This window comes from Aplysia californica, unplaced genomic scaffold (genome assembly GCF_000002075.1).
Source record: "Aplysia californica isolate F4 #8 unplaced genomic scaffold, AplCal3.0 scaffold00595, whole genome shotgun sequence".
Taxonomy (NCBI): Eukaryota; Metazoa; Mollusca; class Gastropoda; order Aplysiida; family Aplysiidae; genus Aplysia; species Aplysia californica.
In genome coordinates, this window is record NW_004797865.1 from 372,288 (window position 1) to 378,112 (window position 5,825).

The window sequence follows — 5,825 nt, forward strand, 5'->3', positions numbered from 1 at the left end:
GGCAATTGGTCGCTTTGCTCACTCACAACTCTTTGTTTTTGAAGGGTAGCAGCAGTGATAATAAAAGTCACTTACATAATACATGCATTTCCACTGTGAACGACGCCTCATCCCTCTATGCTTCCCCCCCCCCCCAACTGACACACACCGTGACAGTGAGTCAGTAGTCCATCATCCTGTCGTATTTACCAGTACTTGGCACTCATCGCGCGCGCGCGCGCCCTCAGATCACAACAGCAAGGCGACCAGAGAGAAGTGACGTACCGTTCTGACGTTCGCTCTACACGAGCCGTCGCTGCTCGCTGCCGACACCAACACGAACACCACCACCGACACCACGGCTGCTGCCGCTGATGCTGCTGCTGCTGCTTATGCGACAGGTTCGCCAGCGAGTGACTACTACTGGCTGCTGGCTTTGCCGCTGAGCTGCCCGAGCCAGCTAAGAGCGCAGGCAGGATGAAAGAAAGCTGCCGCCACTGCCGACTGTAATACTGTACCGTGTGTGCGTTTGTATTGTGTGAGTGTGTGCGGCACATTACAATAATATATCTCGTACCGACATTATGCAGTGTGTGCTGCTACCGCTGCTAGAGCTGCTGTAGCTTTTGTGACTACAAATTTTGAATTAGATGTTTATCTTCAGTGGATATCACAAAAAGGAGTTATCTAAATCTTTTTCTTTAATTCATTGTATCGGATAACTTGTTGCTTGGTGGCTTTATTCAGTGTTAAAACCCGTGTGATTAACTATGTTTGTTTATTCAACTTTTCCAAATACTTATGCAGCTCATTGAAGCTTTAATTATTTCGAGAAAAAACTTCTTCAAACTGTTTGTGTTCATGCACACGTGTTACTGAATTTTTTAAGGCTAAATGCTTTTTTTTTAAAACCTCGGATGTTTTATTGCCTTATCCCATTGTTGAGTTTATCTCATAGGCACAACCAAAGGTCTTGTGATATAGTTTTATTCGTATCCTTATTCCTATTAGCATTATAATAATTCTCATAAGTCGTGGTTTTGCTCTTCTGCCGTTTCAACGTTCACCATGGATTCACTCGGTCTGTTGTTACCTGGCCGCTGTTCTTGACCGACTGGATCACCAGCAGTGCCTCACCTGGTTCGGTGACCGTGGTTCCAACCTGTTCTCAGGTAAGTCATCCTTTGTAGGAAACACGAGACTAAACAAATAGCCAAATGATTAATGTCCTCGCGTTGGATCAGTCAAATTTTTATAAATCATGCAACTGTAGAGAGTGAATGTACCTTGCTTGGCCACTTGTAAATCTGTCTCGTTCCTACTAATACTTTGTTTATGACGAATGAATACTTTATCTCTTTGGGGGCGGGGGGCGGAGGCGTTATAAGTTTAACCTGTAATCGATTGCTTTTTTGCAAATAGGCATATTGGATTTCTGATAATGATTTACGTCCTTGCTCTGTAAAGAAACCGAAGCCTCCTAATTTTGGAGGTCAAGCACATGTTAAATATTCCTTCAGTGTGTCAGTCTTTGTTGATAGGTGTGGCCAACGCATTGAATGTGATTACTCTCAGTTGGATGTAGCACACAGTAGACCCTTAGGATACTACTTTCTTTCTTTCATTACAGCTAGCCTCTCTGGTTACCGTTAAGTTACTGGTTCAAATATATCACTTCCTGGATGTCTGCAGCCTCAATAGTTTATATTGTCATGATGCAGCGATTATCTTGGTTGTTAACTTAAACTGCTAGAGGCGGTTCGAATGAAAGTAAAATCTGAACGTTTCTTGTCCTTTGTGGATTTCTAGAATAAATGTGATTCTGTCAGGCATCCTTTTCTGCTATCATAGCTTGACTAGAATGCATTTCCCCTTTATTGTCACGAACAAGGAATATTGCTGCAACGACATATTGAAAGCGATTTCTTTTTGTTGCAGAAAGCTTGTTACTTGTCTTGTTGAGGTGTTTACCAGAATGCTCTTTGATGTTAATCCGTTACTCTTAACTTTTAACGCATTGCTGTAGTTTGTACCCCAAGCTACTCGTGCAAATAGTCTGAGACATCCGATTGTTTTTCTAGGGTACCTACTTGATCTCGCAGTAGTAGCCAAGGTCACCTTTAAAGACGAAACTTGATGCTTATCACGGTGAAATCGTACTTGATCTTTGAAAGCATACTATATTATAATTATCCCAGTTATGAGAAAAGCCTTGCAGGGATGGAAGATAGGGGGGGGGGGAAGAGGGGTTCGCATCTGTAATACAGAAACAAAGCGGATTTCGTCCTGAATAAAACTGTTTGATTCATGGACATGTCTTTGGGGAGCAGTGGCAATTTAGGGGTGAGTGCTGAAAACAAACTGAAGCTTTTTCTTGTTACTGTGCTAGAAGATCGTTTGAGAACTCACTTGAAGTGAAAGGGGACGGCATAAAAAAACAAAAACAAATTTGAACGAAGAGGCGGGGGTTGGGGGGGCAAATACCCCTATCAAAATACGGCGGGGGTAAAAACCCATCAAAATGCGGCGTTCGTTATTTCACTTGCACCCTGGTAGTCGGCAACAATTTAGCCTCTTTGGAGTTTGGCGATAGAGGGATGACGTAGAATGTAGCCTATAGTTTGCTCCCTTCTTGAGCACCCAGGAGCACACTTTGTAATGGATTTCTGCTGTACTTACAACAGTTACCGATATCAAGGGGATCACGCAACTGAAACAAAGAGAAAATAATGTTGGTAGCCAAACATTTGGAAGCCTCGAACAGTTTCTCATGGCTTAAAGTTCGAGTAAGTTGCCCCAGAACCTTTTTCGACAGTGGTTCTTTGTCCATGCATCCTATGTTGGCCAACTTTGTTATTGTAAAGTTAAGACTAGATGGTTTGGTCAAAACTGGTGAGCTGACATCTGGCATTTAAGTTGGGATCTCTTTCAAGTTAGCCAGTATCTTAAATTTAGACAATCCCGTCTAAATGAAAAATCTGTAGCGAATGAGCCGGAGGCTGTACTAGCAGGGCAAAACAGGTTTCCGCCAGGTAAAAGTAACGGTGTGTGCTCTAGGTCAACACGTTGAGAGGAAACGTAAAGGAAAAATAATTAGTTGAGTCTAAGCAAGACATGAACGGTGCGCATCCTGCTCTGTTAGTCCATTCATTCCTCTTCCTCCCCGCCCGTCCCGCTTCCCTCACTCCCGCTCCAACCGTGACTTTTGCCAAGCATCTCTCCGCTCCCCGCACGCACCATCAAACGGGTGGCAGCGCTCAAAACAAACGTTTTGCGTCAATAGACACAGGATCTAACTAGTGGGGCGCCTCGGGGTGTGGTGTGAAGGTATAGATTGCGAGCGCGGGTATTTACATCGATGTACAAGCCAAGCAGATCACATTGTCAGGTGAAGAGTAACAGACGCACAGCCGATGAATGAATGGTGTCCACGATATAATTGACGGTAGCAGGCTGGATCTAAACTGAGCGACCGCTGGTTCGTTTCTTCGCTTACTGCTCAAGAGAAGTTGCCGTTCTGAAAGTAGAGAAAAATGAAGGTGTTTTTGACGCCCCCATCGGCACAATATAGATAATTTAGGAGGCGGGTTTTCGACCTTGCCTCACGCTGACTGAGAGGGATACATCGCAGCAGAAAGACCAACTACTCGATAATATCCCCCCCACCTTCCCCCTGGGGAATAGAACTTAGGTCTCCTGTGTGCGACAGCGAAGAGTCTACCGGCATAGACGCCGATGTGCTTTTTTTAAAGGACCAATTGCTTAGAGTGTAAAGAAAAACAGGGGTATTTTTATAGTTTTAAAAATCTGCGCGCTCATATGACCTTATGTAGTTGCGAGCGCCGTCAAACACGCACCCCAAAAAAGTTTTAAAAATCTAAACAAGCACAGGGTAGCTGGTTACTGTGGGGAAGTTGGTAAACAAACTTGACTTGCCAGTGGAAGTTTGGGGTTTGACGACAAGTGAAGTTAGACATTTTTTCTTCCCGTCGTCAGTGGAGTGAAACGTTTTTGTACACCGAGCCTAGGCGTTGCTCTGCCTTTCACATGATTCAAGTTTTGTTATAGTGGACGTCAAACTTCTTGTCTAAAACATGAGTGACTACCTGTGACTAGACAGCAGGAGAACTTAAGTGTGGATCTGTCATCTCTCTAAACGGTCTAGCCCCTGCTGCCACCCTCCCCCCTCGTTTACACTTTCTGCGGTTTGTGTTGTTCGAGTGTAAACGACGTTGCTTGCTCTGCAGATTCTTGGCGGTGTGGTTTAAGTTTAAGAATTAGCACCCATGCCCTCTTACACGGCGTGTAAAGAGAGTCGGCAGAAAAATAGCAGTTGAAGCAGTCCTTTTTTTGAAAACAATGTAATTGGGTATTTCTTGATGAAAGAAACTGTGATGTAGGTGAATGGTACTAAAGTGTTTCAGCACCCCAGAACGTTGCGCAGCAAAGGGTGAATGAATCTGGGTTTTTTATTTTTTAACTTACAAATCTGACTGTTATTCTGGACCATTGGTTTATTTGGAACCTTTTGTTTAACACTTCTTCTTCCGCACTTTAGCAGTACATGGCTAACTTGTGTTATGCTAGGTACTCTTTTGCTAGTAAAAGGTAAATACAAAGTTAAAGCTCCCTATCGGTGAAAAAAGATCACAGGCGCCATGGTACTCTTGAACAGGAAAGCATCTAGGTTAACGAGCCCGACAATGGTTGTTGGTAACAGCTGTATAGTCGGTAAAGCGCTTTCCAAATCTTCCTCTAAATCCTAATGGGTTTTCCCAGTCATTAAATTTAGACTCTCTTTACAATCGTGATGACGCAGATTTCCAATTAAGATATCAGTGAATTTACATCCATCGAACGGCCAAGGACACATTAATGGTTGAGGAGATATGGCGAGTGAGTAGTGTGTTTTGGTAATAAAACGGCAAAGCTGAATCAATAGTTTTTCACCGAATTAATGCAATTTTTGCAAGTCTGTATGCCAAAGTCACCTTTGATTAAGATCGAAGAGATTTTCACCTTGTCATTATCATGAACAGGATTTTAGTTGTTCCAATATTCTATGGGTCAATATGTTGGCACTGTTCATGTCAGGGGCACTGCTGTAAACGGGTTTCTTTTAACGAGAATGTGAACGTATCGCAATAGCTGTAGGCCTACCGTGAGTTGATATTTGCTCTTGAAAATTGCATGCCTTGGACAAAAGGATCTCCGAAAATTAAAAATGATGACATGAAGAGATGATATTGCCTTCGCACTAATATTTGAATTCGAGACTGTTTCTTTTGCAATTTTTCCACTGGAAAACATTACATTCATGTACTTTATGATCCATCAATCGGGGTGAAATTAGTAAGTAGGCTTATAGAAAGAACATGGTTTCAAGGAATAGGAAATCAACAATAATTCAACTTCTTTTACCCGACGAGGGCACGTCAATAGCATAGTCATCTTGGGCAATTGCATGGACGATTCTATTTCGAATCCTCAACGAGGACGTTCTTATTGGGATGTTTTTCAAGGCTGTCTACTCTCTTTTCAAGTTTGGAGATCTGGCTCTTAAATAATTTTAATGTTAATAGGAACTCTAGACTGTGATACAATTCTTTAGATTCGGCAGTGCTAGTTCCCCTCATACCTGTTTCGGAAGAGTTGTAGCGGGAATCATGTCTATAATATCTGTACTTTATGTCTGGCTATCCTGCTTGAAACGTCGTCCTTAGAGACTTTGGGCCACACTGTCGAAGTGGATATTTTTTGGACAGAGAGGTTTATAAGTTTGAGTGGATGGGTAATTGATTATTTGTTTTTCTATTTCTAAAACAATTATTTATCTATCTATTTAT

The 5,825-nt window shown here is 42.6% G+C and overlaps 1 long non-coding RNA gene across 1 annotated transcript in view; it reads left to right on the plus strand.

The window, feature by feature from the left end:
* Positions 1-274: 274 nt before the first annotated feature.
* Positions 275-5,825, plus strand: part of LOC106012985 — a 106,777-nt gene continuing 101,226 nt past the window's right edge. Inside the window, exon 1 of the long non-coding RNA XR_001185209.2 lies at positions 275-1,151. This is a non-coding gene — a long non-coding RNA (uncharacterized LOC106012985). The remainder of the gene's footprint in view (positions 1,152-5,825) is intronic.